Genomic DNA, 15088 nt, shown 5'->3' with positions numbered 1-15088 from the left:
GGTTGAGTGAGTGGGTGAGTGAGTGGGTGAGTGGGTGAGTGGGTGACTGTGTGGGTGAGTGGGTGAGTGGGTGAGTGGGTGAGTGAGTGGGTGAGTGGGTGAGTGAGTGGGTGATTGAGTGGGTGAGTGGGTGAGTGGAGGAGTGAGTGAGTCAGTGGGTGAATGATTGTGTGGTTGAGTGAGTGGGTGAGTGGGTGAGTGGGTGAGTGAGGGGGTGAGTGGGTGAGTGGGTGAGTGGGTGAGTGGGTGGATGAGTGAGTGGGTGAGTGAATGGGTGAGTGAGTGAGTGTGTGAGGGAGTGGATGAGTGAGTGGGTGAGTGAGTGGGTGAGTGGGTGGTTGAGTGAATAATTCTTTAGCCGTCATAGCCACATCCAAATCCCTTTTGAATATATCCATCGAATTGTTATCAACAACTTTCTGTGGTCGAGAATTCCACAGGTGTAAAATTCTCTTGGTGAAGTTGTTTCTCCTCATCTCGGTCTAAAATGGCTTACCTCTTATCCGTAGACTGTGGCACCTGGTTCTGGACTCTCCCAACATTGGGAACAGTCTTCCTGCATCTAACCTGTCTAAAGCCATCAAATTGCTCTGAATAAAGAATTTTCTCTTCATCTCGGTTATAAATGGCTTACAATTGATCATTAGACTGTGACCGCTGGTCTGGAGTTCCCCAACGTCGGGGACATTCTTCCTGCATCTAACCTGTCCAATCCCGTTAGAATTTTATATGTTTCTATGAGATCCCCTATCATTCTTCTAAATTCAAGTGAATATAAACCTAGCCGATCCAGCCCTTCTTCATATGTCAATCCTGCCACCCTGGGAATAATCTGGTAAACTTTCATTGCACTCCCTCAATAGCAAGAATGTCCTTCCTCAGATTAGAAGACCAAAACTGTACACAATTTTCAAGGTATGGCCTCACCAAGGTCCTGTACAACTGCAGTAAGACCACCCTGCTCCTGTACTCAATCCTTTCGTTATGAAGGCCAACATGCCAATTGCCATCTTCCGAGATGATTAACCTGCAGATCAACTTTTAATGACTGATGTACCATGACACCCAGGTCTCTTTGCACCTCCTCTTTTACTCATGTGTCACCATTCAGATAACAGTCTTCCTTTCTGTTTTTGCCACCAAAGCGGATAACATCACATTTATCGATATTATACTGCATTTGCCATGCATTTGCCCAATCACATAACCTGTCTAATTCACACTGCAGTCTCTTATCATTCTGCTCACAGCTCACACTCTCATGCAACTTAGTGTCATTCGCAAACTTGGAGGTAGTATATTCAGTTCCTTCGTCTACGTCATTAATGTATATTGTAAATAAATACTATCCCAGCACTAAACCCTGCAGCACCCCACTGGTCACTGATTGCCATTCTGAAAAGGAACCGTTTATTCATACTCGTCGCTTCCTGTCTGCCAAACAGTTATCTATCCACGTGAATTCATTACACCCAGTGTGCCATTTTGCACACTAATCTCTTGTGCGCGACCTTGTGAAAAGACTTTTGAAAGTCCAAAAACACCACATAGACTCGTTCTCCCCTGTCCACATTATTAGTTACTCCCTCAGAAATTCAAGATTCGTCAAGCGTTATTCCTCTTCAATAAATCCGTACTGACTTGGACCGATCTTGTCACTGTTTCCAAATGCGCATCTTTTACAGCTTTAATAATTGCTTCCAACATTTTCCCCACTACCGATGTCAGGCTAAACGGTCTATAATTCGATTTTTTCTCTCTCCGTCCCTTTTTAAAAAGTATGGTATCATCAGCTACCCTCCAATCCATAGGAACTGATGCAGAGCCAATAGAAAGTCACTACCCATCCAAATACATCACTGACCTCACTCATACTCTCACTGACATTGCACATATATCACTGACCTCACTCATACTGTCACTACCCATCCAGATACATCATTGACTTCACTCATATTGTCACTACCATTGCACATACATCACTGACCTCACTCACACTGTCATTACCCATCCAGATACATCACTTACCTCACTCGGACATTCACTACACATCCAGATACATCACTTACCTCACTCATATTGTCACTACGCATCCAGGTATCATCGCTGGCCTCATTCAGACTCTCACGACCCAGCCAGATTCATCAATGATATCGCTCATACTGTCGCTGCCCATCCAGATACATCACTGACCTCACTAATACTTTCACTACCCATCCAGATACATGACTGTCCTCATTCATACTATCACCACCATCCACATACATCACTGACCTCACTCATACTGTCACTACCCAGCCAGAAAGATCACTGAGCTCAATTATATTCTCATTAAATCTTCTATTAACTAGTTTAAATTTAAAAAACAAATAAGTTAGAAATACTTTTATCTTCTTAAACTTTTAAACACCTGCCGGAGGAGACATTTGAACTTCCCAATGTCTGCCCCCCAATAAATCCTAAGGCTACCTAACAACAATGGCGCAACTCGGCGCTGAGCTTCCGGCCAACAACTCGCCACATGTAATTAAGCTTATGCAGAAGGGCCTGGACTCAAGTCGCCTTGGACCCCTTTGGCACTGGACCAAGGTCTTTCTCAGCTAAGCCCGTATGGTTGGTGTTGTGCAGCTGCCACTCCACGTTAAAAGAACTCATGCACAGGCAACTATAACTTGGCTAATATGACATTCGGGACCTGGACCGTCTGGAGCCTCCTGGATAATTCCAACCGCAACAGGCCGGAACGCCGCACCGCTATAGTTGCCCAGAAAAGTAGACGTTTTGACATTGACATAGAAACATAGAAACGTCGAAAATAGGTGCAGGTAGGACATTTGGCCCTTCGAGACTGCACCGCCAATCAATGTTTTAATGGCTGAACAAGCAACGTCAGTACTCCATTCCTGCTTTCTCGCCATGCCTCTTGATCCCCCAATAAGAAGGACTACATCTAACAACTTTTTGAATATATTTAGTGAATTGGCCTCAACAACTTTCTGTGGTCGAGAATTCCACAGGTTCAGCACTCTCTTGGTGAAGTTGTTTCTCCTCATCTCGGACCTAAATGGCTTACCTCTTATCCTTAGACTGTGATACCTGGTTCTGGACTTTCCCAACATTGGGAACAGTCTTCCTGCATCAAACCTGTCTAAATCCATCAGAATTTCTAACGTTTCTATGAGAAATCCTCTCATTCTTCTGAACTCCAGTGAATACAAGCTCAGTAGAACCAGTCTTTCTTGATATGTCAGCTCCTGCACCCCGTGAAGTGGATTGGTGAACCTTCGCTGCACTCACTCAATTGCAAGAATGCCCTTCCTCAAGTTAGCAGACGAAAACTGTACTCAATACTCCAGGTGTGGCATCACCAAGACCCTGTACAACTGTAGTAACACCTCCCTGTCCCTGTACTTATATCTCCTAGCGATGAAGGCCAACATGCCATTTGCTTTCTTAACCACCTGCTGTACCTGTATGCCAACCTTCAATGACTCATGTACCTTGACATCCAGGTCTCGTTGCACCTCCCCTTTTCCTAATCTGTCACCAATCAGAAAATTGTCTGTCTTTCTGTTTTAAACACCAAAGTGGATAACCTCACATTTATTCACATTATATTTCATCTGCCATGCATTTGCCCACTCACCTAATCTATCTAAGTCACTCCTCAGCCTCATAGCATCCTCCTCGCAGCTCACACTGCCACCCAATTTAGTGTAATCTGCAAATTTAGGGATACTGCAATAATCCCCTCGTCTAAATCATTATTGTACAATCTAAACAGCTGGGGCCCCAGCAAAGAACCTTGTGGTACTCCACTAGTCACTGCCTGCCATTCTGAAAAGTACCCACTTGCTCCTACTCTTTGCTTCCTATCTGCCACACAGTTCTCAATCCACTTCAGCACATTACCCCCAATTCCATGTGCTTTAACTTTGCACATTAATCTCTTGTGTGGGACCATTTCGAAAGTCATCTTAAAGTATAAATACACCAAATCAACTGCTTCTCCCTTGTCCACTCTACTGGAAACATCCTCAAAAAATTCCAGAAGATTTATCAAGCATGATTTCCCTTTCACAAATCCATGCTGACTTGGACCTATCATGTCACCTCTTTCCAATTGCGCTGCTATGACATCCTTAATAATTGATTCCATCATTTTACCGAATACCGATGACAGGCTGACCGGTCTATAATTCCCTGTTATCTCTCTTCCTCCTTTTTTAAAAAGTGGGATTACATTGGCAACCCTCCACTCCATAGGAAATGATCGAGAGACTATGGAATGTTTAAAAATGACTGTCAATGCATCCGCTATTTCCAATGCTAACGCCAACCTAAACGAGACCCGGCGGGCATTGGAATGTTATCTGAAGGAACATGGTATAGATTACACCTTTTTCTGGAACGAAAACCAGAGAAAAATACGCTGCCTTCAAGGATTTGGTGTCGCCATCAAAAATTAACTGGTCGACGGCCTCAAAGACACCCCCTGCGGGGTTAACGAACGCTTCATAATTTTTCACCTTCCCCTATCCAGGAACTAATGCACCATAGACATCAGTGCATAAGCCCCAACACTCGATGCAACAGATGAGGCTAAAGAGGGTTTTTATTCCAAACTCGAGACATCCGTTCCCCATGTCCCCACAGGCAACAAATTGATCCTCATAGGTGACTTGATTGCCACGGTCAGCAAAGACACAGCCCTCTGAGGAGGCGTGATTGGCAGAGAGGGGATGGTTAAAGCTATCTCCTATGGTACCCTACTCCTGACAAAATGTCTTGAAAACGAACTCCTCATCACCAACAATCTGTTTCGCCAGAGGGACAAATACAATACATTGTGGTAACACCCTCGCTCCAAAATCTGGGACCTGCTTGACTACCTCATCCTCTGAGCAAGGGATCGCAAGAATGTAAGCATCACTCGCGCCATGACAGAGCTGACGACTGCTGGACGGACTGCCGCTAATCCGATCCATCATCGTTATTACCATAGCCCCAAAGCAGAGGGGACAGCAGAATCAGTGCCGCAAAAATATTAATGCCGGGGCACTTAAATACCCAGCTAAGAGAGCTCGATACAGCCAGCGCCTCACAGCTAATCTAGCATTATTTGATGAGCCTGAGATGCTGAAAATCACAGCGCATGTTCTGTCCTCCAGGTTTAAATTAGAGTGCCTTTGAATAGGCACTTGGATAATTAACTAGAAAGCAGAAGACTGTTTTGATGAAAGTAATCAGGAGATCAAATAACTAATAGCTCTTAAGCAAAGAGCATTTCTGAGCCTCAAGCAAGAACCCAAACTCTGCAGTTCCAGGCGTGTCAACGCTGAGGTTCAAAAAAAACCTGGCACCTAAAGAACAGGTGGTGGGTAGAGAAGGCACATGAGATACAGCAACTGGCCGACAGCCATGAAATGCTCGGATTCTTCACTGCAGTGAAGGCCAGCTATGGGCCAAAATCCCAAGGCCCCACCCAACTCCCGGCCAAGAACGTTGAAACACTCATTCAGGACACCAAGGCTGTCAGGGCCCGCTGGAAGAAGCATTTTAAAGATGTCCTCAATCGATAACTCTCCCTTTGACTGGAGTGTTCACGACACCATTCCGCAGCATGCGAATCGCCACCATCTCTGTGAAATCCCAACGTTGCACGAGGTTGGAAAAACCATAAAAAAGCAAGAATAACAACGCTCCGCGAACAGATTGAATTGCTGATCAGGCACTATAGTATGGCGGAGAGGCACTGCTGGCGCGGATTCATGACCTCTTCTCTCTCATCTGGAGGGAGCAGAGCATGTCGGGAGATCTCAGAGAAGCATGATCGTGACCATCTTTAAAAAGGGGGAAAAGTCCGAAGACGCCAGTTACAGGGGCGCCTCCCTGCTATCAGCCACTGGGTAGGTTGTCGCTCGGGTTCTCCTCCACCGCTTTTCCCTGTGGCCGATGGGCTCCTGCCGGAATCGCAATTCGGAGTCCGTCCTCTACGGAACACAATGGAAATGATCTTTGCAGCGCGAAGGCTGCATGAAAAATAAAGTGAGCAGCGCCAACCCTTATACATGTCTGTCCTCGATCTTACAATGGCCTTTGACACTGAAGGCACATGGAGCGTCCTCCTCTGTTGTGGCTGCCCCAAATGTTTCTCAACATCATTCTCCTCCTCCCCGACGAGATGCAGGCTGTGATCCTCACCAACCTTACCGCTACAGAGTCAATCCACGTCCGGACTGGGAACAAATATTGCTGCGTCATCGCTCCAACACAATTCTCAATCGCTGCCATCCTCCACCTCACAGTCAACAAGCTCCCCGCTGGAGCATCTGTGCACATTCTGAGGCTGAACTACAGGATATAGTCGATTTATTCACCGAGGCTTATGAAAGCATGCGCCTTATGCTTCACGTCCGTAATAGACAGGTCCTCCAGGAACCTGTCCTCATCGCAGAGCACTACCCCCCAGTCATCACATTTCATGGCGCGGCTCTCGACAACGTGTACCACTTCGCATACCTCGGGAGTCTTTAATCAACAAAGTCAGGTATTGATGCGTAGATTCAACATTGCCTCCATTGCATCAGAGCTGCCTTCAGTCGTCTGAGGAAAAGACTATTCTAAGACCAGGCCCTCAAATGTATCAGCAAGCTCATGGTCAACAGGGTTGTAGTAATAAGCGCTCTGCTGTATGGCTCACAGGCATCGGCAATGTACAGAAGACACCTCAAGTCGTTGCAGATATATCACCAACAATGTCTCCGCAGGACCCTGGAAAACATCTGGGAGATAAGGCGCACCAATATCAGTGTCCTCGCCCAGGCTAACATCCCCACCATTGAAACACTGACCACTCTAGATCAGCTCCACTGCGCAGGGTGCACAGTTTGCATGCCAGACATGAGGATCCCTAAGAGGCTCTATACGGAGCTCCATCCAGCAAATGAGCCGAAGGTGGGCAGCGGACACGTTACAAGGATACCCTTAAAACCTCGCCCATTTAGTGCGACATCACCACTGGCAACTGGGAGTCCCTGGCCGAAGACCGCCCTAGGTGGAGCAAGTGCATCCGGGGGGGAATTGAGCTCTTCGAATCGCAACGTTGCGAGCGTGAAGAGGTCAGTTGCAGGCAGTGGATGGAGCGTAAGGGTGAGGGAACCAAAGCCCATCCCCGACGAATATCTGCCCACATGTGACTGGGTCTGTGGCTCTCGCATTGGACGGTTCAGCCACCAAACGACAAACTTTATGAGTGGAAGCAAGTTTTGCTCGAATCCGATGGACTGCCTATAATGATGATGATATCACTGACCTCACTCCTACTGTCACTACCCATTCATTACATTACTGACCTCACTCATACTGTCATCATCCATCCAGATACATCACTGACCTCACTCATACTGTCACTTCACATCCACAAAGATCACTGTGCTCACTGCTACTATCACTACATATCCAGATTCATCACTGATCTCACTCGTACTATCGATAGCCATCAAAATAAAACACTGGCTTCGCACATACAGACATTACACTCAAGGTACATCACTGGTTCACTCATACTATGAATTGAAAAGCATATACAACACTGACCTCATTTATACTATCATTGCCCATCCAGACACATCACTGATCTCACTATTACCGTCACTACCCATCAAGATACATCACTGACCTCGCACATACAGTCTCTACACATCCAGAGACATCACCGACATCACTTCCAAAGCCACTACACATCCAGATTAATCACTGACGTCACTCATACTGTCACTAGCCATCCAGATAAAACACAAGCTTCCAACATAACGTACAGCACTCAAGTTACTTCATTGACCTCATTCATACTATCAATAGAAAATCATATACATCACTTAACTCATTCATACTGTCGCTGTCAATCCAGACACATTACTGACCTCACTCATACTGTCACTACACATCCAGTTACATCACTGACCTCAAACATACTCTCACTATCCATCCAGATAATCACTGACCTCACTCATCCTGTCACTACCCATCCAGATACATCACTGTCCTCACTCATACTCTCACTACCCATCCAGATACATCACTTCCCTCACTCATACTGTTACTACCCATCCAGATACATCACTAACCTCACCCATGCTGTCAGTACCGATCCAGATAATCACTGATCTCACTCATACTCTCACTACACATTCAGAAACATCACTTAACTCATTCCTACTGTCACTACCCATCCAGATTCACCACTGACCTCACTCATACTGTCACTAGCCATCCAGATACAACACTGGCTTCCCACATACAGTCATTACACTCAAGTTACATCACTGATCTCATTCATACTCACAATAGAAAAACATATACATCACTGATCTCACTCATACTGTCATTACCCATCCAGTTACAGCAGTGACATTACTCTTAATGCAACTACCCATCCAGATACTTCATTGACCTGACTTATACTGTCACTACACATGCAGATACATCACTGACCTCAATCATATTCTCACTAACCATCCAGATGCATCACTCACCTCACTCATACTGTCACTAGCCGTATAGATACAACAGTGACCTGACTCATACTCTCTTTATCAATCCAGTTACATCACTGTACTCACTCATACTTTCAACACACATCGAGATACATCACTGTCCTCACTCATACTGTCACTACCCAACCTGATACATCACTGTCCTCACTCATACTGTCAGTAACCGACCAACAGAGTTGCTACCATTAGCGACCTATAGACTATACCCTCCAGGGAACGTTTGCCCTCATTATTCCTTATCTCCACCAAAATTGTTGAACATCCAGATCATTTGAGCTAATTTAGTTTCTCACTGTTGCAGAGCCTCCATTTTTTATCAATAGAGCTACCTCGACTCCTCTTCCTTTCTGTCTATCCTTCCTGTCATACTCATTTGTATTTATTTATGCCATCAACTCATCTATTTTGTTACGAATGCTACTTACATTTAGACAAGATGCTTTTAATTTTTTTTTACCCTATTTTCCTGCTTGTTTCCTCTCTCCTTCAAAATCACTATATTTTTACTTTCTAATTCAATCTCCCCATCCTACTGAATCTATTTTCAAGTACCAATCCCCCTGCCAAGCTACTTTGTAATCTCCCCAACAGCACTCGCAAATCTCGCCCGAAAAGTCCCCCGCCCAGCCCCGCGAGGATATTGGTCCCGGCTGTGGTGCAAACCGTCCGTCATGTGCAGGTCCCACCTCCCACCAAAGCGGTTCCAATGCCTCAGGAATCTATAGCCCTTCCGCCTGCACCACCTCTCCAGCCACGTATTCATTTGTTCTGTTCTGGTATTTCCCCTTCACAAATCCATGCTGACTCGGGCTGACTGGATTATGCTTTTCCAACTGTCCTGCTGCAACTTCTTCAATAATGGACTGCAACATTTTCCCAAACACAGATGATAGGCTAAGTGGCGATAGATTCCTTCCTTTTGTCTGCCTTCTCTTTTAAAAAGGGGTGTTACTCTTGCCGTTTTCCAATCTGCTGGGACCTCCCGAGCATGGAGGGGGTTTTGGTAAATTACAACCAATGCATCAACTATTCCTGCTTCCAAGCCTGTTAAGGCCCTAGGATGCAAGCCATCAGGTCCAGGGTATTTAGCCGACTTTATCCCCATTATTTTGCTGAGTACCATCTCCTTCGAGATTGTGACTGTGTTACATTCCTCCCTCCTATAGCCCCTTGCATATCTACTGTTTGGATATTCTTAGTTTACTCTACCACAAAGACGGATACAAAATATTTGTTCAGAATATCTGCCATCTCCATGTTCCCCATCATGAATTCCCAGATCTCGTCCAATAAGAAACCAACCTTTGCTTTGTTCATATAACTAATCTCTTCTTTCTAATTCATGTAAACACCAATGATCATTTATATCTATATTCTCCTGAACAATTTATTAACCATTTGAATTATTTGCCTTCAATTCTAGCTTTCATAGAAACATAGAAGAAACATAGAAAATAGGTGCAGGAATAGGCCATTCGGCCCTTCTAGCCTGCACCGCCATTCAATGAGTTCATGGCTGAACATGCAACTTCAGTACCCCATTCCTGCTTTCTCACCATACCACTTGATTCCCCTAGCAGTAAATTAACTAACATTCTCTATGTGGATCCTTATTGATTGCCTTCTGGAATCCACATAAACTACATCCATAGACATTCCGTTGCCTTCTAATTTGGTTACTTCCTCCAAAAAAAATCACAAACGTTCGTTAAACATCACATACCTTTTATAATTCCATGTTGTCTCTAACTAAACATTTACGTTTATCTAATTGCTCAATAACAATTGGTGGAAACCATCACGTATTGTTGTTTGCCATTTTTTCGTGATTTTAATTTTTCTAATACTAGTTTCTTGCTTACATTCGCTTTAGTGATTTCCAGTCCTTGATTCATTACTAATTTTCTTGGAATTTCACGAAGAGCGTCGTCTTCCTCTACTGTGAGCGTGGACATAGTGTCATTACTCAATAACTTTTCTATTTCCTTGTTTTCATTTGCTTGTATCTGATTTAAAGGGCTCACATTACCACATAATCATTTTTCATTACATAATAATGAAAACGTTGTGTTTTATTCTTGATATCCATCGCAGCTTTAATTTCCTATTAATTCTTTGCAGCTCTTGGTGTATTTTATTGTCTCACTTAGCTGTTCGTTATATCTCTGACAATCCACTCGGACGAGTCTAGTATTATCACGTTTGTATGTTCTTTCCATTAGCTTGATGTTGTCTCTCGTCTCTTCTGTTCACCATTGTCCACGAATCCTGCTACTGAACAGTGATGCTGGTATATATTGGGGCAATCCTCTGTTTCATGCGCCTCGTCAGTGATGCTGGGTTATATTGGGATATTCCCCTAGGTCATTCTCCAGATCAATGATGTAGGTAAATATTGGGGCAATTCCCTGTGTCCTGCTCCTGATCAGTGATGCTGGGATATATTGGGGTAATCCCCTGGGTCCAGCTGCTGATCATTGATGCTAGTTTACATTGCAGCAATCCCCTGGGTCCAGCGACTGATCAGTTACACGGGAATATGTTGCGACTAATCTCATGTGTCCTGGTCCTGATCAGAGCTGCGGAGATATATTGGGTTTATCACCTGGAGGCTGATGCTGATCAGTATGCAAAGTATTCTGCTGCAAAGTGTTTGAATGTTCGAGGAAATGAACGTTTGGTCAGTCAGGTTAAGTGCCGTGGCAGATGGACCTGTTACAGCTGGTACCTCGCCTCAAACTTTAATAATGATATTTTCAGAGTGGGCCTACGAAACAAAACAATTGACCTCTTTAAATCCCGATTTAAACTCACGCAACCAGCGGGAATGGGGCGATTTCAAGTCTGACAACGCCTTTATTCCCCGTCCAATTTCACGCAACTTTGAATTCAGTGGGGAACAAACCGGCTGTCGTGTAAAACTTTTCCATCCAGAATTCGATTGTAACCGCCTGGAGGATGTGATTCAAGTTCTTCCTGAAATTAGATGCAAGGCCAGAGAACATAAGTGAATTAAAAGCATCAATTGGGCATTTGATTATAAACATCAGCCATATGATGGGTCGGAACAGGAGAGAGCGATAATCACTCTCAGAGGATATATTCTAACGAAAGAGATCAGCACAAGGAGCAGAGGAGGACACTGGGACATTAGGAGGGAGTGGTCTGTTCGAGTGGACAAAGTCCAGCAAACATCACAGACAGAGTAAGGCTGAATGTTCTCTATCTGGGCAAGAAACATCTGGGGTGTGAAACGACACCAGCAAAATGCACCAAACGAGAATGTAATAAAATCACCGGTGTCCTATGAGGTACCTCTATTGTGAAAACTCAAAAAGGACTTAAATCCTTTGGGGCAGGAATAGGGAGACATTTTTTTTTAATTGGTATTGGCAATAAGACCGGAATTTTGTCTTTTGCTCCCGGACATTTAATGGCAATAGCGGATTGATGAGGTCTTCTACTTCAGTCATTGATCACTGGGGCAACCTTTCAACTTTCGGTGTAGAACGAAACCGGATGCTGTCGAATGGGTGGATGTTTCTAAAACCCTACTCGGTTTTGCAACCCATTTAACTCAATGAAAAGCAAATTACTGCGCTGTGCACACTCTGTATGTCTAAATGTTTATCTATGTATCCATCTATTTCTATCTCTCCATTACTCCATGTCTCTATCTACATAAAAATATCTATCTCTCTATCCATAAATCTCTCTCTCTCTCTCTGCCTCTCATTCTTTATCTCACTGTCTGTCTCTCTGTCTATCTGTCCATAAAAGTACATATGCCTGATGTTCTGCCTCTCTGTCTGTCTATCCATCTCTTTATCCATCGCTTTATCTCTATATATATCTTTCTAATAATTCCTGTAATGGGAGAATTTCCACTTACATCTCAAAGCTATTCACGCCAGTCACTACGATTGGGCTGATGGTGTCACTAACAATGTGATCTTCCACCTTGAAGTTGAGTAGGTATCCGAATGAAAACGGATCGATGCTATTCTGTTGTTTTCCACCTGTAAGTGAGAAATGAATAGTTTGCATTTGATCGAGGGAATATAAAGTGATTAAATCACAATGAAATTTACTCTGAACTTTACTCCATTTACAATCAATTAGAAGTAAAAACAACTGGAATGAGTTTGGTCAATTGCAGAGCTGTATCATTCAGTTTACCCAGTAGATATACAAACAAAATCCTTAAAGCAATGAATATCTATCTGATTTGATGTGATATGGTTTTCACTGTCTAACAATTAACACCCCCTGTCTAGAGCACACAGCAATCGGACGGGAAACGGACTGCTCAGCAATAATAGAACCTGTCCCATTCACCTTCCTTTAAATCCAATGCAATAACTATGGCTGGTTATGGCAATCATTCTCAGCTAACTTTTGATTCCACTGGCCTCATCAGTTTAACCCCAAATGATAACGATTCAAAGTTGCTTCCAGGCCTCAGAGAAGACAGCAGACTATAAATTATTCATTAAATAAATCACCCACTGACAATATCGAGGGAACAATGTACTTTCATTCATATAACCAGATGCATAAACTGAATACAATGAATTGGTGGATGTGGAAACTTGTGCAATAAGCACATGTTTACAATTAAATAGTGTTTACATAATGAAATAGAGATATGGTCATTTGCAAGGAACATCGACAGAACCTGGGATTTGAACGTTAGAATCTGGATTACAATTAAAATGCCTACAGAATTAGTATCTGGAAACGGAGACTTACCAGGAACACCAGTAAAAGCGAGGGATGGAAAAAAATTCTATGTACGTTTAATTATTTCCCATACCGTATATTCAACTGACTGACTCGGATCCATTCGTTCTACTTCTGCAGAACGCTGCTTCGGTTTGTTCAGCAGACCAAACTCCGATGGACAATTTGGGTTCACACATTGAGTGCATGCCCTTATGTAAGGTGCGAGATATCTCCACTGATATAATTTCGGTGTAAGGAGCATGATATTAGTTGCAGCGGCTAAACATAAAGATTCAGTTCATCACTTTTTTTAAAATATGCTGCAATATTACATTTACATTTCGTCAGATATTGCACAGGTGGAAATTGAATCTGCCCAAAGGCCAGGGAAGAACAGACTATGTGAAATCTTCAGTCCGACAGCACTGGGTGATCGATAAAGGGTTTGGTTCAGGTTTATGATTAATTCTCTGGTTCAGTTTTTTCAGAAAATTTCGCTCCAATTCTCTGTGTGCACTTTAAATTCAGCCAGGGAAACCAAATTATGTCGGTGAACCCCCGGTAATATATTTACATCGTTTCCACAGCCCTTAAAATGCTGACACGCTCCTAGAGAATAAAACGAAAGTGTAGCCATGCTGATGAATCGTTCCAGAAATGCACAACCATTGACCCTATACAATGTCAGATATCACCATGTACCTGCGCTATATATTGAATCATCCCTGAGGGTTTCCCATCAATGTTGATACACATGCAGGAGCCTGCCTGAAAAGTGTCTAAGTGCCCCATCACTGTAAATGGTGATGTAATCATTGTTAACTGAATAAAGATTTACAATTTTAGTAGAATTACTGTATTTATGGCACAATTCCTGAGAACCCATCCGCAGACTCAAATTGTTCCACAGAAACACTGCAAACAACGCACTCCCTGGAGTATGTTGCAGTTATGTTGTACTTCCAGGGACAGAATAAAACAAACACACATTAAATGGGATTCTCATCAGACCGAAACACTGAATTGTTGCCAGGCAGGACAGTTATGTGGAGAGAGGAGAGGAACTGGGAATGTTCTCCTTCGGCAGAAAAGTTTAAGCGGCGATTTAACAAAGATGGTCACTATCCTGAAGGGTTTTGGGAGATTAGATCGGGAGAAACTGCTACCACTGGAAGGAGGGTCGGTAGTAAGATAACATTTCCCCCAAAAAATCCAGGAAGAACATGAGAAGGGATTGCTTTTATACATCGACTTGTCCTGATCTGGAACACAATATCTGACAAGGTAAGAAAGCAGATTCAAGTCGTAACTTTCTAAAGGATATTGGATATATACTTGAAAACATGATCTGTTTGCCTGTATAGTCTATTTGTCTATTTATAAACCAAACGAAAATATATCCATTTTAACCAACTTGTCAACTTTCTCTGCGACCTTTAAGGATTTGTGGATATGGACACCAAGGTCTCTCTGCTCATCGACAATTTTCTAATTCGTGACATTTATACTATAATATCTTTCAATATTAATGTTCCCTCGGGGTATCACTTCATACTTCTCCACGGTGAACTCCATCTGCTATGCTTCTGCCCATTTCTACATCCTGTCTCAATCATCCTAAAGCCTATAACTGTCCACATCACTAACTACTACTGTGCCAAGTTTTGTTTTAGCTGTAATGTTTAGAATTCTGCTTCCTAAACCCGATTCGAGGTCGTTTATTAAAATTGAAAAGTAATGGACCCAAAATTGGCACCTGGAGAACTCCACGTAAACCACCTCACAGACTGAAAAACATCCACGCA

This window comes from Pristiophorus japonicus, chromosome 25, assembly GCF_044704955.1.
Source record: "Pristiophorus japonicus isolate sPriJap1 chromosome 25, sPriJap1.hap1, whole genome shotgun sequence".
NCBI lineage: Eukaryota > Metazoa > Chordata > Chondrichthyes > Pristiophoridae > Pristiophorus > Pristiophorus japonicus.
Note: the sequence above shows the minus strand (reverse complement) of the source record.